Genomic DNA, 24,615 nt, shown 5'->3' on the forward strand with positions numbered 1-24,615 from the left:
ATATGATCCCCATCACCAGCACTTATGACTTGGAACATGTTACTATGTCTCCCTGAAACTCATTCCCTTCTCTCTAAAACAGAGTAATCATGATTCCTCATGAATTGTTGAGGGAGCACGTGATAAAATGTATATGTACACATGCTTAGACCATAAGAATTATTCAATAAATATTAGTTATTATGTTTCAACTATTATTATTTGAATGAATGAAACTTTCTAGAATCATATAATTTTAGAGTTCATGTATTTCAATAGTTCCTTCATAGTGTTCTGGTAAAATGGGTACCCTAGGCAATGAATCATTGACAATGCCAAAAATATAACCTAGGATTCTTCATCCCAAGATCTTTTAATTAAAATTTTTGTGTAGTTCCTTAACCTAAGCTTTATGTCCTCACCTCTTTCATCTCTAAGGTGCTTATATATTTTGAAGAGGTTGTCTATAATTTAGACTGCATAGATTGCCCAAGTTTTTATAAATATTTCTAGCAGAAGCAGGAAAAGAATTCAGATACTGACTCCTAATTAACTGCTTTTTAGTAGATAGTACAGACAGGCTCTAAGTAACTACCTACCTAGCTAACTAACTAAATATATATATATGTTGGCCTTGGCCAGTTGAAACCACCACAGCAATTAGAACTGTGTTGCAGTGTGAGTAGAATTTATATTGATAGCTTTAAAAAATTTTTTAAGGTTTATTTTTGAGAGAGAGAGAGAGAGCGCACGCACATGCGTGAGAGCATGAGCAGGGGAGGGGCAGAGAGCGAAGGAGACACAGAATCTGAGGCTGGCTCCAGGCTCCCAGCTGTCCACACAGAGCCAGATGCAGGGTTCAAACTCATGCACTGGAAGATCATGCCTGAGCCGAAGTTGGAAATTCAACTGACTGAGCCACCCGGGCGCCCCTGATTTCTTAAAATACATATAGACTTTTATTTTCCAGTTATTGTGACAAAGACATAAAACATCACTGACTATTAGTGACATTGACTTAATGCATAAGAGTCAGGAAGAAAATTTATCTTATCCAGGGTGAATATTTCTATCATTACCAATATAAGTAAAACTCACACATCTTCCCTTGGGGTGGGACCATTCTCAGAAAACATTTTAACAGTGCCATATATTCTTGCAAGATATATGTTATAAGAAAAAAGGTACTATTCCAACATGGAAAAAGACTGGCCTGTGATTGTTAGGTCAAAAAAGACTATGATGCTCAAGATGGCCTTTTTTTTTTCTCTTGAACAAACCTCATATTTCCCCTTCCTCTCTCTCCTTACCAGAGCTTTCATTCAGATGCACATTGTGACTACCAGGTAACAACCTACTTCAGTCTCTCTTTACTGCAGGGCCATCCTTCATTCTGTCACTGTCAGCATCACATTTTTAAATCCCCAAGTCAAATAATCTTCTCCTCAGGGGCCCACTCCTTTGTTATTGAGCCACTCAGCCTTTCTCATAATTTCTCAAACAATGTATTATTTTACTTTGTGTTTTGCTTCTTTTGAAACAATTTTACTTTTCATCGCATCAGGATGAACATTTCTTCATATCAGGATGAACATTTCCCCAAAAGAAAAACATCCCCACTCCCTGCTCCTTAAACACCAGTTACATTTTTTTCTGTCTTCTCCAGCAGACTAACTTCCTCAAGGACTGTTGGTCAACTTTGTATCCTCCTCTATGATCCAAACCTTGGCAGAGTACCCAACACATAGTATGCACTCAAGGAATGCTTGTTGAATAAATGATTGAATTGAATATTGTGCTGCATTTTGTGTACTACAGAATAAAATTTTGTCATAATTTGGATTCAGTATTTGAATATTAAAATTTTCTTCCTACATGAGTTGGTATATTTTTCTCCCTGATTCAAAATGTGATATAGTTGTGAAACTATGCACAATGATACTGAAATCATGGCAAATAAGAAGGAAGGAGGACAATTGCTCCTACCTTGAGTTAGATTCAAGTATAGATGATTATGTAGATTCTTTGATCTAATGACCATGCGAAGGGAAACTGACATGTAGTTTTTAAATCAATTCAATAATTTTTGTAATGTTCAGAGGAGAAATTAGCCTCTTAAAAAGTAAAAAAGCATTACCTATCAAAACACAAAAAACAACAACAAATTAGAAATATAAAACTTCAGTAAAGCATGACTGTTACCCCCGAGTGCTATTTAATAAATGCTGCCTAAGATCTTACTCATCAATTATCTTTGCTTTAGTCTCCATTGGTTCATTTCTTTATTTAATAAGCATGTATTAAAAGATAAAGTGGTGGAGAAGTGCCCGGGTGGCTCAGTTACGCATGTGACTCTTGATTTCAGCTTAGGTCGTGATTTCATGGTCATGAGGTTGTGTAATCGAGCCCAGCATCGGGCTCCACGCTGGGCACGGAACCTGCTTAGAATTCATTCTCTCTCTCTCTTCCTCCCCCTCTATCCTACCCCCATTAATGCACTTGCACACCTGTGCACTCTCTCACTCTCTCTCAAAAAAAAAAAAAAAAGTAAAATGGTAAGTTGATGAAAGCTTAGATTCAAGCTCTAATGACAGCCTAAAGCTTCCATCCCACTTCCACCCTCTCATTTACAGTGAGAAGCAAGGTGTCATAATTCCAAAACATGAAGTATTTCTTAGAGCAGGATAGGAGCAGAAGGGAGAAAAGGAACTAGTCACTTGACTTGAGATCTTAGAGTAAGAATGTGAGTAATGAAGGGAGGGGGGGAAAGCCCAGGAGTTAAGATGAGAGAATGCTACAAATAACTAACCCATTTCATAAATGCTTGAAAATGCATGAATTAATTAAATCTGAATTTGAAGTTTCCACAAACATCACTTAGGGAAAAAAATAGTCAAAGTCACAAGAGTCGTATAGGATCAAGAAAAGTAGGGCATTTTTCACTACCAAAGGCAAGAACTGACTTTCCAACCATTTGAATTGCCAAGCAATAGAGAAGATTCTAGGTAAAAAGTATTAGAGAAGACTCCAACAAAGACACTGAAAACTCAAACCAATTCACTCAAACCAATTCATCTTCTTCAAAGATAAATCTGTTCAATCCAACTTAGTATTCATTCAGTATTTTTAAATAATTGATGATGTGCCAATCACTACATTCATCATAGAGTATACAAACATTCATAGTAGACATAATTTTTGCCCTAACAAAGCTTACAGTAAAGTAATGGAAACACATAAATTGATCAGTTAACCAAAATAAATGTAAAATTACATTCTATTGCTATTAATTGAACATATAATCACACTTAGTGAAGGTCACCAGTAGTTTAACGGATAAAAATGCAGAAAGTGGGCTGAGTTAAATAAGGAAAACTTTTCATTTATTTAACAAAATTAGTTAAATGTCTACTATATGCCATAAAAAGCAATGGAGAAAGAAAAAAGTGTGTAAATGTGTATAAGACATACCTCCCCATTGACGGATGAATGGATAAAGAAAATACACACACACACACACACACACACACACACACACACACACACACACACACAGTGGAATATTATTCAGCCATAGAAATCAAGTAAATGTTGTCATTTGCAAAAATATGGATGGACTTTGAAGGCATTATGTTAAGTGAAATAAGTCAGACAAAGACAAATACTACTCTCTCACTTAAATGTGGGATGTAAAAAAACAAAACTCATAGATACAAAGACCATTTTGGTGGTTGCCACGGGAGGTGATAGGGGTGGGCAAAAATGGGTGAAGGTGGTCAAAAAGTACAAACTTCTAGTTATAAAATAAATGTCACGGGGATGTAATGTACAGCATGATGACTACAGTTCATAACACCTGTATTGGATATTTGAAAGTTGCTAAGAAAGTAGATCTCAAAAGTTCTCATCACAAGAAGAAAGTTTGTAACTAAGTGTGGTGATGGATGTTAACTAGATTTATTGTGGTGATAATTTTTCAAAATATACAAATACAGAATCATTGTGTGGTATAACTGAAATCAATGTTATATGTGAATTCTATTTCAATTAAAAAAATTACAATCAGAAAAAGAAGACATAGTCCCGAGTCCTTCAAAAAGCATACGACTTAATAGGGAAAATAGGTATATAACCAAATAAATATCGACACACATACAATATGATGTAATAGAAAATATATATAACAGAGATAAGCCTTTGCACATATCTCCATTATATGCACAAATAAAAAAGCAATCAGAACACAGAGAAGGAAATGATTATTTCTTTCTTTCCTTTTTTTTTAAGTATGTGTTTATTTTTGAGAGAAAGAGACAGAGTGTGAGTGGGAGAGGGGCAGAGAGAGAGGGAGACACAGAATCGGAAGTAGGCTCCAGGCTCCAAGCTGTCAGAACAGAGCCTGATGTGACACTCCACCTCACAAGAGGTGAGATCATGACCTGAGCTGAAGTCGGATGCTTAACCAACTGAGTCACTCAGGCACCCTGGAAATGAGTATTTCTTTCAAATATTATTTAAACACTACTTTCAAATGTTTAAATTATTTGTAAGATAGTCCTGATATTAGCTTAGACCCTGTCAAAACTGGGCTATGTGCTTCTCTTATTCTCACCTTTGTCCTTCACTGTAACTTCAGTAAGTCCTTCCCACTAATCCAGTTTTGATATAGGCCTACAATTGCATCTCAAAACCCCCATCTGCTAACCCGCCATCGGAGACCAAACTCTAATCCTTGGTCCCACCAAAACTTTAACTCAGTTTACCCTTCACTAACTTGGCTATCCCGTTATATAAGTCCCCTCCCCCCGTACCCAGCAACTACTCTAGTCCTATATACTAAACGAAGGTCCCATAAATCTGTCCTCTCCTACTATAGTTAGCTTGTTAGAAATGCATGTTGAGTCCATCTATTAAATAAATATTTGTTTGAGCACCTATAATAAACTGAGCTTGAGAAGTGGTACAAAGGTGAGCAAAATAAAACTCCTATCCTTCATATTCTGAGGAAACAGACACTCAAAAAGGATTAATTTCAGTACCCCATTAAAAGAAAATCACATTAATAAGATGCAGGCAGAGAAAGGAATGCCTAATTCAAATTAGAAGAAATGAGGAGACAGACCTTCAGTCAATAAGGTGACCACAAGTTCCAGTTTGCCCTGAGAAATGCTGGGCTACACTTGTTATGTTGACATACCTCTTTTCCCCAGGCTTTCATTTAAATTCCAGGTAGTTAACATACAGTTAATATGTTAATACAGACAATTTCCTTAGAACTGTGCCTGGAACATGGTAAGCATATTCTGTTCACATGTTTTGCTCAAGATTTATTCACAACGAAATAGTTATTTGTTGAAAAATTTTATAACTGTTTTAAGTTAAAAGTTTGGTGACATAATGTTTATGGAAAATTTAAGACATGGCTTAAGAAGAAAAGAAAAGAAAAATTAGTTCCTACATGTAACAAATCTGCTCCTACATATAACAAAAGAATGAAATGGTAGATACTCTTTTAAATGTCAGAAGTTTTTTTTTCCTCATTTTATTAACATACTCTACTCAAAAGTTTTAAGGAATAACAAGAAGAGAATTTCATTAGAATGATATCTTCATAATTACATACAGCAGAATTATCTCTAGCCCACTAGTAAGAGCCACAAGAAGACGACAGAATGTACCTACCATGTATGTATCATGACTAGCACATCATGACTTTTCCAAATTTCGCTTAAATTTTGCAAGTTTTTAAATACTGCGTTATTTTCTTCAGGTTATTTCCTATCTTTTAAAGCAATTAAATAACAAAAATACACATATTCATATTTAAAGTAGTTGCTGGAGAAATTATAAATTAAATTCAAATGCACACGTAACATTGGACACTGTTGGGGCCCCATACCACACTTCCTAGGCCAGCTCTACCTTCAGTTGTAGCTGTAATGGACAGTTCTTGCATATACCGTATGCTTCCCTCCCCAAGTTCCCAGGGCATCTTACTCTAAAGGCACAGTCCTTAAGTGCAGCAGATACACATCTCTAGGAGCAAACTTCAGTCAGTGAGAGATAAGTGTCAGTGGATAGATGTCCCAGTCTCACATTCATTGGAGGGACAGCTCTGAGGTTTATTCTACATGGTTTCCCACAAGATTCCTAGCAAGACTGAACTCACTTGCCTAGAGTTATAACTAGTTCAAGAACCCACTTTTAACTCGCTTCCCCTCATCCTTGCTTTCCTCTCCACTGCATTCTCTCTTTACCTCAGCATTCTGGGAACACCACACAAATAAGTGATCTGTGCCTAAATCAAAATCTAAGAATTTGCTCTTGGGAGACCCAAACTATGACAAGAATCCTATTATACTAAAACTTTAATCTGATCATCTTTGTAATAAATTTTTGATAAGTTGAGTGGATAATTACATCAGTTGGTCGACACGCTAATAATCCTAATCTGTTTTTAATTTCATGACTTCTTTCTGTTATCATGAGAACTGTGCTGCTCATATGAAAATAATTGCATGTGTCTTAATATTTCTATTACCATACCTAACTCTTTTCATTATTAGAAAGAAAATAATCTTTTGTAACATCTACTCACACGTTCTATTGTAGAAAAGGGGGTAATATTAATGATACTGCAATAATTTTCAAATTTGAAAGAAAATGTATCTCAACAAAAGAATTACAGCTTCTTCACATTTGCATGGCCCTACCTCTCAATCAGTACAGCTCACACAATACTTTGCTCAAGATTTATTCAACAAAATAGATATTTTTTGAAAAGTATTGTTCACTTTCTTTCCCTGTCAGAATGTCTGTTGACATACTAGTGAATTGTTTATAAAATGAACGCTGAATCTTCCTTTCAGCTGACAGGTCCCTGTGGTTTGCTGTTTATTAGTTTTGTTTGTTGTGATTCAAAATGCAGGATCTATTTTTCCCCAGTGTTGCTGTCTTTTTTTTTTTCTTTTCTTTTCTTAGTGAAGTAGAAGAAGATAAACAGAATGTTCTTATTTACAAGTAACTACTCAGATGTCTTTCAAACCCACTTTGAATTTCCATTAAGCTCTCCTTTCACGTATCAAATCTTAAAAATGTAAAAGAATCTAATGCAAAACTTGAGAATTTTTTTTTTAGCTCTTTGTGTTTGAGTTGTAAAATATAGAAATTTATTTCCAGGGTCAGAAAAGTCATGTCATTGAAATCTCTTTAAACTGTTGGCATTGAAATGTGAGCAAGACGAATGGTATACTCAAAGCAATTATTTTTCGAAAGAGGCAAATTTTTGTCATTCATCTCCTTACCCATCTATCCATTCATCAAATTTGTATTAAATACCTAATATGCCGGGCACTGAGCTGGGTGCCAGAAATAGCAGAAATGAATATCTCAGTCCCTGACTTGAATAAGTTCAATCGACCTGAGTAAACAAACATGTAAAAGATGATTGAATTTTAATGTGACAGGTGGTATAATAGAGGTATTTTCTGGAGGCTGAGGGAATGTGGGAGCATAGAGTAGAATTTAATTCTCTCAGAAAAACTTCACTGAGGTTATACTTTAGATGAGTCTTGAAGGATGAGTTAGGCAGACAAGAGAAGGTGGACATTTAAGGCACATGCAAAGACAGTAATAAATAACGATTTTCATATTGTATTTTGTTTAGATTTTCTTGGAGAATCCAAATTCTTTGTCCTCTGCAGTACAGAAGTGAATAGGAAATAATCCATGCTGGCCAAGAAGGCAAAGGTATGCCTTGAAGGAATTTGGATTTTATGTCATAGGTAACTGGAATTCTAAATTTGACCATTTTAGCAATTTGTGTGTTTTAGGACCTGTGTTGGATCTTAAGTCACTGTGGAGAATGGACGATGGGAAGCATCATTGGGGGGAGAGAAGATGTGAAAATAGTTAGGCTCCCGCTCATCTTCCCATTATCGCTGCTATAAATGTTACCACATGAGAAGGCTTCCCTGACTATCTCCCTGGTATAGTGACTGCCTCATAATATGATTTTAAGAATAGATAGATAGATAGATAGATAGATAGATAGATAGATAAAAAGAAATATGATAAGGGGTGCAAAAGGTAATAAGGATTTGAAAAGCGGCGATCAGAATGGAATGCAATAAGAAGACATTCAGAAAATATTTTCAATATAAAATCAAAATGATTTGGTGATAAATTTAAAGAAAGTTACGATCATTTTGGTATTTTTTAAAGTGAAAGTTAAAAGTTTAAAAATGGGGGTGGGTGGGGAGGGAACTGAAAAGACCTTGGATCTACTAGTTGGGAAACTGGTTTGATGATACTGCTGTTAACTGACAGAAGTAGTAGATTCAGAGGTTGTTGTTGGATGCATTGTGCATGTTTTAGGGAGTAAATAGGGAGTGCCTTTGCATAGAGAAGGCTATAAATAAGGTTAGTTTGTAACATGGTGAGTTTTAGATACCTTCCAAGATATTCAGGCAGACATATCCAGTAAAACAGCTGGCAATAAGATAGATAGATAGGTAGATAGATAGATAGATAGATAGATAGATAGATAGATAGATAGACAGACAGATGATAGATAGGGATAGATAGATGCATAGAGATAGAGATAAGCACTTTAGGAAACAGATCTGAGCAGGGTATACAGGATAGTAGCTATTAGTGTTTTCTAGTGATGAATCTGTTTCTAGATGAATCTGTTATGGATAAGTTTTCCCCAAAAAAGATATAGAGTAAAAAGAATCAAAGGGCATAAGAAGATCTAACAATACAGGACAATAAAAAAACTAGGAAAAGAGCAAAAATTGGGAGTTCAAAAAAAAGTTCTATAGAAAATGTTGTCAAATGTGACAAATGTTAAAGAGATCAAGCAAGGTAAGAAAAACGTGCAATATACAGTTTCTAAATCCATATACTATTTTAGCTGTGGCAATTGATAAATTACGTAAAAATATTCATGTTTTCATTCATTCATTCAAGTGAAAACTAAAAATTCTAAAAGTTAATGACATTAAACACAAATGTTTCCAATGCTACTATAGACATGGTAATAGGTCATAATAAAGTCATAGCTCCTGTAAGTTGAGACGATAATGTTTTGAATAGAGAAAATGAAATTCGAAGGGTGAATTGGCCACTGTTCATATACTTATATATCCCTTTTTTCTTAAACAGACGACCTTTAGTGTGTATTTCTGGTCATTTTATTTAATGTACAAAGTCTCAGAATTATCCCCGAGCATACAGTGATAAATGACTTAGAACTTCAAAGAGAAGCAAGGTTCTTCTACTCTCAAAGGTAATAATCATCTAGCATTCTGTTAGCTAGAATTAATTTTTGTCTGACTAAGGAAGCAGAAATGTAGTGAATAACAAGGCCCTTTGCCTAGGATATATGTACTTATACATGTATGTATAAGACATAAAAAAAAATATTTATTAGAATATATTTTTATATATTAGAATTATATAATATGTATACTAAAAGATAATTATGTAAGCTGAAAGCTGCTTTTATATTTCAAATATATATTATATTCAGCAGTATTTCCTTTTAAAAAACTATATAAATAAAAAATGTTTATCTATAGAAAAGAAATATAGAACCCCAGTGAAATAATTTGTTAATAAAATATTATATTATGCATAGGCATTATAAAAATTGGAAATATTCTCTTGAAGGAAAATATTACCTCTGTTATAACATAAAAATAATATATAATGTTACATGCAACAACTATTTTAAGTATATTTATACAAAAACAAGTTTTACTGTTCTATCTTTATATTTGCATCACTTATGATACTGTAGGCCTCAATCAATACTTCATAATGACAGTGATCATACCAATAATATAAACCAAGTAACCCATACTGCTCTGTCTCTATCAGGATCTTACTATTACCTAAGAAAAAATAGTAATTAGTATTCATTAAGCACTTAACATGGAATGTATTCTATGCTAAATGTCAATCCTTTGTCATCTCAATTAGTAGTTTGAACGATTGTACTCTTGAGGTAACTGTGGTGAAGTGAAGTATTTGGTTAAAGTGACTAGTAAGTGGTAGAGCTGGTTTGAAACAAGTCTTTTTAAGTTTGTGTTCTTCAACACTACACTGAAATCAGTAAACTCAAAAGATACTTAACCAATCCATCTCTCTTTAAAAAATGAGTCAATGCTTTCACTTCCAACTTAAGATGAAGGCTGGAAACATGTGTTTGCTTTTTATCCACCTTTCCAATTACTCTTGAAAGATTCTGAAGTACAAAATAAATAATTTCATGCCAGAAAAAAGAGTGAGAGGTGCATTACATTATAAAAGAGATTCCAACAAACTTTTCAAAGATGAAGTTGTATGTGAACAGACTGACAAAGGAAAAACTACAGGGGAAAAACTATAGGCTAGAATATGCCATAAAAATACTGCTGACTCGGTGTGAAAACATTCACTTGAAAGTAACCTGGGGAGGATTTGGGCTTAAAGTCAACTGATGTAACAAAGCACCAAAGTGAGAAATAAGACTGAAAACAGGGAGATTCATTGAAAATATTACATAAAATAAATTTACCAGTCAGCAACCTAACTTCCCTTCCAGAACCTCTCCACAGACAGCCAGACTTTACCCCAGTCATGACACCAGATAGTATACTTTAGAACTATTGAAATAATTCGTTTGAAGAAAGCGAAAGTGGGACTCTAAAGTAAGCTTCAGAGGCAGAAGACCACCGTGATTAAGTCTCTGTTGTTTTAATCCAGGCATTCTAATTTGAATCCTAACATGGCCACTTACTAGTTTTGTAATCTTGAGACTATTGCCTAACTTGTCAGTTGCACAAGTTTCTTATCTGTAAAATGGGTACAATAAGAATATCTCAGAGCTATTGCAAGAATTCAATGAATATATACATATAGAAATAAATTATATTTTTAGACCAAGGCATAGACATAGATAGAGATACAGTGCTAAGAATGTTTCTGGCACAAATTAAACACTTTTTCCATCTTTCCTAGATCATTCCCACTGACTTACAAACATATAAATTCTCTCATCCTAATGAAACAAATTAAAAAAAAAGCCTTTCTCAACCACACATCCCTCTAATTACAGATCTTTTTTCAGTCCCCTTTAGAGCTAAACTCCACAAAATTGACAATACAGTAGTGGTATACATCCCGACCCTCACGGGATGCCTGAAGCCGCAGATAATACCGAGCTCTCTGTATATAGTTTTTTCCTATATGTAGATACCTATGATAAAGTTATTTATGTTAGGCACAGTAAGAGATTAACAAAAACCAAAAATAAAATACCACAATTATTAACAACATGCTACGTGAATGTGGTCTCTCTCTCTCTCAACATATCTTAACCAACTGTACTCACCCTTCTTGTGATGATGTGACACGATAAAATGTCTGTGTGATCAGATGAAGTGAGGGGAATGATGTAGGGGTGGTGACGTAGATGTCGATGACTACTGACGTTCAGATAATCTGTCAGGAGTAGGAGCACCTGTTTTGCCACTGCCTTTGACTTTGTGTAACTGAAGCTGTGGAAAGCAAAACCACGGCTAAGGACTGCGTTGTCTCTGACTCCCTTGTGCCTATTCCCTCTCCACCTGATTCCAAGCTAATTTTTGCCCCAACCTGTACTCTCAGAATAATGTCTGAAAAGTAACAGGTAAGATAAAAATGACTTTTCATATTAAACAATCAATACTTTATTAAGCTGGTAAAGCAAAGAATAGAGATCTGATCATATTATCTAGTTAAGATCACTAACAGAACAACAATTTAAAAAGATTTCCTCTGGTGCTTGCTTCAGCAGCACACATACTAAAAACTGGAACCATGCAGGGAAGATTAGCATAGCTCCTGTACAAGGATGATGTGCAAATTTGTGAAGCGTTCCCATTTTTTTAATTTAAAAATAAAAAAATTAAAAATTAAAATAGAATAAAAAGATTTCCTCTGACCCACGGACCAGGATTAGGACAGAAGAGGTTAGTGATCTTTGCTTTTCATCACAAACTTCTGACGTACTTAATTGGTACACATATGATTTGAGAAAGTAATTTAAATTTATAACAGCACAAGTCGTTCACTTTCTGCTATTTGTTAGCTACAGAAGCTTCATATTTCCACACAGGAACCTATGAGCTACCTTTCAAAAGACAGTCGCTGGTCTTTTTTATTTTTCAAAGTATAGACTTCAGGAATGCCTGGGTGGTTCAGTCAGTTAAGGGTGGGACATTGGCTCAGGTCATGATCTCACAGTTTGTGGGTTTGTGGGTTCATGGGCTCGAGCCAGGCATCGGGCTGTCTGCTGTCAGCACAGACCCTGCTTCAGATCTTAATAATCCTGTCTCCCTCTGTCTCTCTGCCCCTTCCCTATGTGCGCGTGCGTGTGTGTGCGTGCGTGTATGTGCGTGTGCGTGCACGTACGTGCGCACTCTCTCTCTCAAAAATAAATATTTAAAAAATATAATAAAAATAAAAGTATAGACTTCAATTATAATTGGATACTTTTATTCAGGGGAACATTTTTTGAATGTTTGGGGACCTGATTTTTGCATAAAGGTCCTGAACAAAGCAACAACCACAGCATTCCAAACTTATGCAATTCCCAGTGACATAATCAGTACATTTAAAAATCATTACATTAATGATATAAAAAACACACAAGAACTTTGCAATAACCATAATAACCAACATTAGCCAATGGACACCCTGTGGCAGGACATGGATCAGAAAATGACCAGAATGGGATATTGCACAGGCTGTCTGTTTTTTTGCAGCCAAACACACTGCAGGTAAAGGAGAGCAAGTGAGAGCCCCACCTGACTGTCTCGGTCAGCTGAAGTACAGGAAAAGATTGATTAACTCACATGTATGACCCAGGAACAGAGAGTTCCTGTAGCCTGAATTAAACACATACATGCGTGGTTACACACACACACACACACACACACACACACACACCACATACCCTCCTACATATTTTTTATCTGAAATGATTTCATGTCTTTTCAAGTTGAGACAGAATCAAAAAGGATCCAACACAGGATCTATGTCAAAAACTTCCAGTACATAGAAGGAAGAAACAAGAATAAAAAAGCAAATGAAGAAAATTTGCTATGGAGAAACTGAAAATTGAGACAAAGGATTTTCCCGATCATATAAAAAAATTATATCTTTATTTTAAAAGAGCTCAAAGCAGTAGGAGCTCAGCAAAGAATGACAGAAAGATGATATATGAGCTGGAATGAAGAGTGAACCTGTACACTACAGTTTGAATTGATCATGTCTAGATTTTTTTTTCAACTTCCATCCTCAACACAAAGAACTCTGGACAAGTCTCCTGCTCCATGGAACAGATTCCATAAAATGGCTTTCACTCCCTCATTTTACTTCCTGTAAAATATATAAGAAATAAAATCATAGTTCTCATTTTGTAATCATACCACAAAAGGTTTGAGCCAGCAATTTACACAAACCTGTATTTTTCTTGTCTGCAAAACTGCTGATGAGAACATTTTTACCTTGTCTAGACAGCCTTAGATGATATGATGATCAGCACTGGGTTATTTTAACCTTGACTCTAATTTGGAAGACAGGAATCCATGAGGAGTAAGATCAGTTTTCAGTGCCCATTCCAACCAATCATGTTACTTTTGAGTTTTGTAAAAATAGTGTAGCAGTGTGTGCTCTTGGAGCAAGAGAGACAATAAACAAAGCTAGAGTTAGCTCACAATGTGACATTACTGTTTCTCTTGCCTGTTAGCTGGAGTGCTTACTTTGAGGTGGGGGGATGAGCCCCCAAGTTGTCCTAGACACCAAGAGAAAAAGCTTAAGACCCTGCTTCTGGACTTTGTGGTCTAGAAGAGAGAAGACAATAAGCATTCACCCACTCACCTTTAGACAGCTGCCTCAGAGCCTCCTTCCTACAGGCAGTGCTGAGCTTGATGTGCAGTATTTTGAGATTTAAGTATCTGGTGTCAAGTATTTCTAAATCCTCCAGGAAATTGAAAACGGACTGCAGCGATTTACTTCTACTTTTCTGGGGGAAAGGTGCTAAAACCAAAACATGAATATTGAAAAGAGAAGAGATCTTAAATGTAAACACGTTAGCCTAAATATGTAAAGGAAAAGACTCCTAGATAAAACACCCATTTTAAGCATCTTTGGGGAAATTACCTTCTCTCCATAGCAATATCTCTATTATCTCCTCAAATTTCTAGAAAATAGTCACATGAAAATGTGATTCCTCGATGGCTTTTTGATGAAACAGTGGTGGCCCTAACCCAGAAATTCCTTACTCTCATGATGCCCTATCATCATCTGTCCCTATACTCACTCCTTTGGTCAGCAAAAAGTGGGCAGAAAGAATTACAAAACTAAGTGCAAAGTAGAGAAAATTGTTTATATATTTAATAATAGCAAAAAATGATATGAATCAAAATGATGAATTCTACTGGACAAAGTACAAGCACATGCTAATACCAATAAAAATACTAGGTTTTTTTTTCTCCCACATTCTTTCTTACTATGTTAAACAGCAAAATAATAATCAGAGCAAATTTTAATGAAGGTGAGATATAAAGAAAAATATTTTCAAAAATAACGTAGACAGTGATATCTTAACAAAGTTTATTTTAAAAGAATAAAGATGGATCTGATAGATATTTGGCTAATGTAATATATTGCAATATGCACATTCCACAGTAGATTATCTAGATTTTGCTCTGGATTTATTCCATGAACATTCACAATAGACCAGATTGAGTGCCTATGCAATTTAGGTAGAAGAAAAATATAGATTAGAAGTAACAATTGACATAAGGTAATTTACACATGTGCATTTCATTATATTTTTGTACTGTGTGTTTCTGATATTTATATAAACTAAAACAAACAAAAAAACCCCACTCAGTTCTATCTAAAAAAGCATAGGCGAAGGATAGCTCCCTGGGGGAAAGTGGAATATCACACAGATTACCATTCCTTAAACTCAACAACTATTTATTTAGTTGTGATTTTTAAAAGTAGGATAAGAATCCATTAACTCCTGTTCCTTCTGGGAAAAAACATCTGATAACTACAGATAAGAAATGTTAATTTTCGTGCTCTAAGCATAAACCAGTGCAAAGATACAGGTCCTGTTTGGTTTTTAAATGCCATTTAAATGTGCCTTTGCATCTGAAATTTCTGCTTAAAATTTATCAACAATGTTGAATGATAAAATAGTAAGGAATAATTTATATTTCATGATCTAAGAAATAATGTCCCCAAAATGAAATTTTGCAACATTTTAGTACATGGAAATTTTGGGTATAGTATTTTGTTGGGAAAAAAATAAAAACAAAAACTGATTGGGAGTTAAAGGTTTAAAAGACTCTATTTAGCTGGGGCCTCTGGGTAGCTCAGTCGGCTAAGTGTCCCACTCTCGGCTTCCGGTCATGATCTAATGGCTCGTAGGTTTGAGCCCCGCATCAGGCTCTGTGCTGACAGCTCAGAGCCTGGAGCCTGCTTCAGATTCTGTGTCTCCCTCTCTCTGCCCCTCCCCCACTTATGCAAGTGCTTTCTCTCTCTCTCTCTCCCTCTCTCTCTCTCAAAAATAAACATTAAAAAAAACTAAAATAAAAAGGCCTCTATTGAACAAATATTTTTATTTGATATTACATGAAATGTCTGTCTAATACTATATAACAGCAGATTAAGGGTAGAAGTCAGATAAATTATTCATTTTTTTCTATTTCAAGTGTGGGAATACTGGGAGTTCTATATCTGGTAATACTGTATTCCATATGTTTCAATATTAAACACATATACACCAACATGACCTTTAGGCCATAATATGAAGTGAACCAAATTTATATTTCTCTTCCTAGTTGTTTAATGTATCTTCCTCCCTTCTTTTGGAAAATTTATTTCAGGAAAAGCCAAGAGTACCTGTATGAAATTATTATGTTACTTTTCCCAGAGGAATGCCCATTTTTTGTTATCTCTACTTAAAGAATAAAAATTAACTGAACTTGAGTAATCAGAGGTATCATGTATATAGTACAAAGGGCATGGGCTTTGGAGTAAGACAATGTATGTTTGCACCCCTTACTTAGCTATGCAAACTTAAGTAAGGTATTTAACTCCTCTGAACAACAATTTCCTATTATGTACCTAGATTATGATACCATTTCCTATTATGTACCTAGATTATGATACCATTCTTTTAGTATCACAGGCAAGATTAGCTGGGAAACAAAGCACTTAGCACAGAGCCTAGCACTCGGTGGGGGACAGCTGCCTAGCTATTTATAAGTGTATATGTGTGCATATATGTAATAAGAAAAATCAAAGGATTTTCTCTACCTTTCTTCTTCTCCCCCTTCCCCTCTTCCTCTCTCCCCCACCTCACTTCCTTCTTTTCTGCAACAGGTAAAGCTATATGAGCCATAAAAGAAAAGGTATTGTGTGAAAGTATCTCTTTTTTCCCTTCAACTATAGGACAGCTGTGGTTTTAAAAGCCATGGCCTTATGAACTAGCTCCCTGTATCCTCCAGGAAGGTAAACATACTTGTTTTGTTAACATCTGGTCTTTTTCAATGCCTCACCAAGTTCTGTTATGGGGCAGGGGGAGGGGGGAAAGAAAAATTGAGCTTTGGCTTAGATGGGGTTAAGAAGGGGATATTAAGAGGATACTAGATTTCAGACCCCAGGAATGATTGACTTTCCTAAAAGGAATTGCAGAGTATAATGGTTGGTCCGAAAATTTTGCAGTGAAAGATTCTGGGGGGAGGAAGACTTCTTTAAGGGACACTATTCAAATGCTTAGGACCCATAATGTTTCCAGAAAACTGATGCAGCTGGTCATTTCATGAATCATTTAAGTGAGAACACTTGGTAGCCACATAGAGCTATTTCTGCCAACTCAATTCGTGAATAGGAATATTTCCCTGACTTTATACAGAAGCTTCTTCTGTCATCTGCCCATTAACCATAACGATGAATATGAGACTTCCCATTCTATATCATTCAGGTACTCAATGCAGACATCTCCCAGCAACTCTTGAGAATTTAAAATACCAACAAAGGTCACAAGACTCCCAACTAAATTCAGAGGAGAAACTCCTGAATCTACATTTTAAGATAGGATTGGGCACAATAGGACACTGGAGAGTGAACACCCTTTATGTATGTATGTATGTATGTATGTATGTATGTATGTATGTATTGCGAGCACGAGCAGGGGAGGAGCAGAGAGAGAGGCAGAAAAAGAATCCCAGTGCAGGGCTGAACTCACAAACTATGAGACCATGACCTGAGCTGAAACCAAGAGTTAGATGCTCAACTGACTGAGCCATCCAGGCGTCCCAAACACCCATTTTTTTTTAAATTTTTTAAACGTTATTTTTGAGACAGAGAGAGACAGAGCATGAATGGGGGAAGGTCAGAGAGAGAGGGAGACACAGAATCCGAAACAGGCTCCAGGCTCTGACCTGTCCGCACAGAGCCCGACGCGGGGCTCGAACTCACAAACCGCGAGATCATGACCCGAGCCGAAGTCGGACGCTCAACCGACTGAGCCACCCAGGCGCCCCCAAACACCCATTTTTAATACATACCTTATAATAGCTAACATCTATTTAGCTCCATGTGCCATGTACTGAGCTAATTAATTACATGCACTGATTGTAATTCTGTGGGGTAGGCACTACACTCTTCTGTATTTTACAGATGACAAAACAGAAGCCTAATTCGTTCAGTAAACTGCAAGTGCTTCTCTTGTGTCAGCAAATGACAGAGTAAAAACTCTATTCCAGGTGAGTCTGATCCCAATGCCCATGCATTTAACCACTATTAATGGATTAAAAGAGACTATTACTCCAGAAAGCCAAAAGTGGAAAAGGGACGAAAGTGGGGAAATGGAGAAGTGGGAAGTGGTGCTTCCCTTTCCTGAACTCAAACCAGTTAGTTGTTAACCAAGAAGTGAATTCTCTTGTATGATATAAACGAATGTAATTCTCTTGTTAAAAAAGCAGGACTGGACATATATACTTCTGGCAGGATTGGTGTGAGTGTATTTCCCAAATGCACTCTTTTCATTTAGTTGCTTGGTAGGCAATTCCTGCTTTAGCTGCTGTGTTCTCCAAACCACAGATGCACATATGTAGATCTCCATGAGTTTCTTGTGAAGTGCCTCTTCAGAGATTTGAGACAAGGAGATAATCCCCCACCGTAAAATGCACACACACACTCTTGACCCTGGGGAGTGGGAAGAACTCAGAGCGTACCCACTTTGAAGAATCTACCTCCCACCACCCAGCTTCTCCGACTTGAATACCTTTATTTCTTTTGATGGGTGAGGGACGAAGTTTCCAATACCAGTTTCAAGCTATCTCCTTTGTAAGTCGTATGTCAGTAGTCTTCCTCAGTTCACTGTATACAGGGAATAGGTAGAATCTCTCCTCAGAGATCTGGCCAAACCTGAGATCATAACAGTTCTATGTTTACAACTATCCCAGAACAAAAAGAAACTTTAAACTCTTTTATTCAACAATAAATCCATCTTCTTATCTCTAAACCTTCATAAGCTTCACTTTTTCGTTGCTGGCTATACAACAGTAGATCTGTGATGAGGGTAATGACTTCCATTGTAAAGCTATGCAAATGAATTCCAAGTGTGCTGTCAAATGATGAAAGGAAAAATGATGATAATTTTATTCTACTTGTTCTAGAGTAAACATTGGTAAACTAATTACACGATACACCTCCACTGAATATCTATGAATGGAGCAAGAGTCTCTGATTACCGGTTTTGTCTTTATTTCTATTTGATAAATTACATTTAATTACAGTGTAATTAGATAACACCTTTAGCATTAAAAAAAATAAGCCATGTAATAAGGTATAATTTCTGAAAACAGCATAAATTCTAAAGATTGTAAATAAAGAGACCACATGATAACTGTGAATTCATCAGAACATTTTGGTTTATATATTTTTAAAAAATATTGCTTTGCATAATATGGAACTCTATTCAGTGTCAATTCTAGAATTCTTCATGAAAAAGCAACTGAAGAAACCAGTCTTACATGCAAATGCATTTTATAAGAGGTAAAATTTACCTAGCTAGAAATGAAGCCTTGAAAATTGAAAAAAATAACCCACCAAATTCTCCTCTAATTGAAGCAACTACTAGTTAAATCAAGTAATTAACTAATTAATCACAATTAAACAGTGAATTTCAAAGCCTCTCCTAGTTGACATTTACCAGAAATTATTTACTTTTCTCTCTTCAGTCACCTCCCAACAACCACTGTTTTCCTGCATTTCACATCGAAATCAGCAGGGTGAGATATCTGGAAACCACTTTCAGCCGGGTCCTTTTGTCCAAGGATGTATTTCAATATGTCCTTGTGATGAAAATACAAGAAAATGACAGTGGCTGCTTTCATAACTCACTTCCCTATTCTGTTATGTAAATGCCAGCAGACATGGCTATTGGCAGTAACAGTAGTGAGTCCAAATCTGCTGACTACCAGATTAGAGGCAAAGGGACAGAGGAGGGAAGGGCATTTTGGTACCTTTCATCCAACTACTCAAGTATACTATTCCTACCTGTTATCTATTTGGAAGAAAATATTTACCGCATGCCACAGTGACATTTGGGGGACAAAGATAAAACTTCCAGAATACATCAGAAATTATACCTTCTATAGCAAGTTTTGGCATGAAAGTTCTAACATTGTTCTTTTTGATCACTCTCTAGTTATAAATTCCTCTTTGCATGCAACTTATAAAAAGCATCTATACTATATTTTCTCCCTTCAATTTTATTCTAGGGTGATCAGAGTCTCTACTAAAAATGATATTTAAAATCGATTTACCACAGCCATCTGGAATACTTGCCTCATTAAGTGAAGATTCTGGATCATGGTCTCTATCTCCATTCCAACTCCCACGCTTGTCTTAGATGATTCCAAATCAATGTTGATGACCCAAACTACACACCAGTCTTTCATTACTACCTTGTGGCCTCCAAGATCACCAGTTTATCTCATCTAACATCTCCTTAGGCATACTCTGGACATTGCCACCTACAAAACTTCCCCAGCTTTGGAATACTAAATTCAGACATACCTTCCCTAAGTACATCTTCCTACCCTTCCATCTTGTTTCCTGAGCCATTTCTGCTCCATTGGTTTTCCTACCACATTGGGACCATTAATCCATCCACCCCTCTATTTATTTCTATTATAGCAGCTCCCCTTTTCACAATATTGTTCCTGCATAAAGAAAATGATGTCATGTGGCAGTAGTTCCTATTCAGACAAGACACTGAGGTAAGCATTTCTGGCTAGAGAAGTGGCCAAGGAAAAAGAGAAAATGAGAAGAATAAGGGACAAAAAGTACACTTAACTGCCCTTTTCCCCCAACCAACTGGTGTTGGACTTCTTTATCAACAGGCCATCAGAGAAAAAAGAAATGAAGACAAGACACCTTTAGATGATGAGAAACATTCATAAAAAGAATTTTGAGCTTTGAACTAATGGAATATTTGCTCCTAGAGACTATGTTAAAATACAAGATTCGGTTATCTTTGTCAAAGTTGTGCTTCTACCCTCAGCGGAAATGGGAGGTCCACCTCAAATGAGTTCAGAACTAAAAAAATTCAGATACACTTTTGCACTTTAAGTCATCGTATGTAATTCCAATCTATGAATTAGTGTTCGTGGTCCATTAGGTTAGTCATTCTTTTGCTAATACATTGAATGCAATTTTCCTGTTGTCCTTTAGTTATATCTCTCACAACATCCTAATCCAGGATGCATCCAGCCAACCATCTATCTCCCCTGTGCAAGCTATGGGGCTAAGAGGAAAATTCACACATACAAGGAGATTAAAACCATTAAAAACTAAATTAGGACATCAGTCCTGCTTAGAAATACTGCTAGTTTTCTCTTGTTGACTGTTTCGCCTCCTTGCCATTTCTTTTTCTCCCGAGATTATCTCACTGTTTATCTATATATGTGGAAGAGAATGTGGAAGCCTTCAAAGATAACCAACTCAACTTTGCACTACCATACCCATAAGCCTACCTAAAATGTCTCCCTTCCTTTCTACTTTCTCTCTCATTATCATACATCTACTTTCTCTCTCATTATTATAGGAGATATGCAGAGGATGTGTCTGCTGGTTGACTCTCCAGCTGGATCCAGGAAATTCAAGGCTCATTACCTCCTCTCCTGATCTTGGAATGTACATTCTACATTCTGCCCACTGTTCTCACACTAGGAGCCATTTCAAGGATGCAGCATTAAGAGAACACTGTATTACTGAGACCATCTGGACCGTATACATGATTGAACCCCCTTAAGGCCTCTACATAAACTTTTAGGATCCTTGGTGGGCAGATGTAGAGATCTACTTATTTTGTAGTTACTCAAGACAAACCTTGTATGTAAATTCCCTTGCTTACTAAGACTGCCATCTACCAATCTGGAGTGGCCTGTCTCTTTCTTTGGTCTTCTTGCCCTAAGGTGTACAATGTCCAGATTTGAATTTCATCCAGGGAACTCCTGAGGTTGCAAACCAACAGGTATCTCCATTCCTTAAGAAAAGGAATACTTCCTTGATTTCAAACCTAGCTTCTCCTTCTCTTCATAGGTGATCCTCTTTAAGGAGTTTTCTATTTTTAATCGTCTTCAGGGCACCTGGGCGGCTCAGTCAATTAAGCATCCGACTTGGGCTCAGGTCACGAATTCGTGGTTCATGAGTTCAAACTCCGTTTTGGGCTCTGCACTAAGAGCTCAGAGCCTGGAATCTGCTTCAGATTCTGTGTCTCCTCTCTCTCCGTTCCCCTCTCTCTCAAAAATAAATAAAGATTTTAAAAAATAGTCTTCAGTACTTTTCTTTCTCTCTTGTATCTGCTTTAACCTAAAAATCTGTCACATCACACAACTGATTAACAGCTTCCCTGTGTTCTGCAACTTCAGAGACCAGGTCTAAGGCAACTAAGAAAAGTATCACCTATTTTGTTCCCTGTAGGAAAACCCTACATAACCATCCAAGGAAAACACTACAACTTGATGAGCATGGAAAGGAGAGGGAGGCCCAGTATATGTACATCTTGTACAATGACAGCCTCTTCTCTCTTCATCCTTCCACTCTCCATGCCTCCAACTCCTCCTCATTCTCCAACCACCACAAAACGTTCCTTGTGCTGTTAGAAGGCCCTCCTTACTTTACTGTCTTCTTCACTGTGTTACAGTTCTTCTCTTTTGCATATCCTAATGCAATGGAAAAGTAGCCTTCACAGTTGACAAACTTCCAACCTCAGACTTAGAGGGCCAAGCTGTAATTTTAGGCTAGGCTTTTAACTACCCCAAAATGGGAACATTATCTTAAAACCATGTTAGATGGTGAATTTCACCTAGTCATAGATCAAATACAATTTAAGTCACATGATTATAACCCTTACACATTCCACTATAGAGATCAACTTTTGTAAGGTCACCACCAACATTCATGTTATCTCAGTCCAGAAGGAACTTTTATTATTACTACCTTACTTGACTTCACAGAGGTTTTTGATATGGTTTATTACCCATTCTTATATACTCATCACTTTATAAGCAAACAAAACACTTCAATCCTGTGACCATAAGACCACATTCTCTCCTGATTTTCTCCTCTGTCTTAGGCTACTCTTTTCAGCCTCCTTTCTCAGTTCTTCCTCCTCACTTTGGTTACTAATATTTGATTTGCACAAGGCTCCAAACTAAATTTCATTTTCTTTTCACTCTATCTTCTCTTACCAGATACTCTCAGTCAGTCTATAGGCTTTAATTTTTACATATGTGTTAATTACTCCCAAATGTTTTATCTGTAGTCCAAATAATTCTTCTGACCTCAGATCCACATAGAAAGAAACATCTAAAGTTCATGATCAAACTCAAAATCAAACTCATTATCATCCAATATTTCTCCTCCAAAAAACCAGACTTCTCCATTATTCTTTTAGTTTATAGCACTAGCCTTTACCTCATTATTAACCCAGCAATCTGAGAGGTGCTGTTTCATAAAAACATGTGCATATAGGATAACATAAAATAGAATGTTTTTTACATTCAGAAAAATTTTAGAAAGCCAAATATAACATATAAATTGCTTAGCAAAGTGTCTGACATTGTAACTATTCTAAAATGTAATTACTACCACTATTGTCTTTCACCCATCATTCTCCCTCACTGCCTCTCCAAAACCAATCCATCACCAAATCCTCCAAATACAGATTCACTCATATCACCCTCCCACTCTGCCAATATATTCCAGCTTCACTATTCCGTCTCTCAAATTTCCTGAACTCACCAAACACCTTTCCAATTCTGCATGGGCTTCTACACCCTCTGATTTCTCTGAAATCAGAACACAATTGTACACTGCCTCCCATGCCCTACTTTTTGTTAGCTACCTTCCACTTATTTTTTCAGTCCAAGTTTACAGTTTAAAGTTATATTCTATGGAAGCATTATCTGATACCTTCCAATCAGTAATTTCCAAACTGTAAATCATGGCCCACACTGTATTGTGAAATCAATTCAGTGTGTCTATAACCACTGTAATTTTAAACTGGTGGAATGTTTTGTCAGGGCATAAAGTGGGATGGGATGGAATATATAATGCATTGCTTGCAGTGAAGGTAAAGTACTATTTTATTTTTTTTTTAATTTTTTTTTCAACGTTTTTTATTTATGTAAAGTACTATTTTATAAATTGTGTGTGTGTGTGTGTGTGTGTCTGTGTGTGTTTGATGAAAGTATGTTTTTCGTATGGTGAGTCACATCCAAACGTAAGTTTGAAAGCACAAATTGGTAAACCACTCTTCTAACATTAGTATGTTTTCATAATACCAGCATTTGTTTTTTTAGTAAATTTAGTTTCCTTTAGTAAAATGAACACATTCAAGCTGTTATGTGTATATCTGCAATGGAAGTATTTGTCTTACATAAGATTTAGGCAATAAAGTAAGCTAAGGTTTAACTTCCATTAAATAATGTGTCAAAACATAATATCCATTAAATAATCAATTATCTTCTAAAGTTGAGCCTGCGTCATTGAGGGTTTCTTTTTTTCCACATCTATCAGGAAGCTATAAAATGAGAAACATAATGATGGACCTTTGGCTACAGGTGCTACCACTGCTAATTTCAGGTTCAGCAACCATTATAAACATGGGCTTAGCAGGCAGACATACCTGTGTTCTAACACCTTCTCTCTTGGGTCCCAGTTTTAAAAGTTTTGCAGAAAAAAAGTCTCCTGACAAAAAGGTCTTACACAGCTCCTTGAAGTTTGTTTTTCCTCATCTTTCTGTTGGAGATAACACTCCCTACCTTACTGGCTTATAAATGTTAAATGGTATAACATACGTCTAGAATAGTGTCTGTCAAGTGGCAGGCGTTTGATAAATGTCCCATTCTTCTTCTCTATTCCTTTTCCTTCTCCAATCCCAGAGGCAATTCCTTTTCTATGTGCAATAAGCATCCTGAGACTCTTGTCTTGGTCTCCTAAGAAAGGCTTTTCTAACATACTTATTTTATAATGTTATTATATTATAATTGAAATTAATTTTAAGTACAC

The 24,615-nt window shown here is 36.1% G+C and overlaps 2 long non-coding RNA genes and 1 other non-coding gene across 3 annotated transcripts in view; 2 read left to right on the top strand and 1 right to left on the bottom strand.

The window, feature by feature from the left end:
- LOC128312778 (uncharacterized) overlaps positions 1-17,795 on the top strand; it is a 47,531-nt gene extending 29,736 nt beyond the window's left edge. Inside the window, exons 3-4 of the long non-coding RNA XR_008292490.1 lie at positions 7,646-7,728; positions 17,710-17,795. This is a non-coding gene — a long non-coding RNA (uncharacterized LOC128312778). The remainder of the gene's footprint in view (positions 1-7,645; positions 7,729-17,709) is intronic.
- The window catches only part of LOC128312777 (uncharacterized), an 83,599-nt gene extending 59,911 nt beyond the window's left edge, over positions 1-23,688 (bottom strand). The window contains exons 1-4 of the long non-coding RNA XR_008292489.1: positions 19,247-23,688; positions 18,317-18,459; positions 13,891-14,049; positions 11,360-11,525 (exon numbers count right to left, since the gene is read on the bottom strand). This is a non-coding gene — a long non-coding RNA (uncharacterized LOC128312777). The remainder of the gene's footprint in view (positions 1-11,359; positions 11,526-13,890; positions 14,050-18,316; positions 18,460-19,246) is intronic.
- On the top strand, positions 11,788-11,895 carry LOC113600716 (U6 spliceosomal RNA). The gene has a single exon (XR_003421832.1). It is a non-coding gene; the product is annotated as a U6 spliceosomal RNA (small nuclear RNA).
- Positions 23,689-24,615: the final 927 nt, after the last annotated feature.

Source organism: Acinonyx jubatus, chromosome F2, assembly GCF_027475565.1.
Source record: "Acinonyx jubatus isolate Ajub_Pintada_27869175 chromosome F2, VMU_Ajub_asm_v1.0, whole genome shotgun sequence".
Taxonomy (NCBI): domain Eukaryota; kingdom Metazoa; phylum Chordata; class Mammalia; order Carnivora; family Felidae; genus Acinonyx; species Acinonyx jubatus.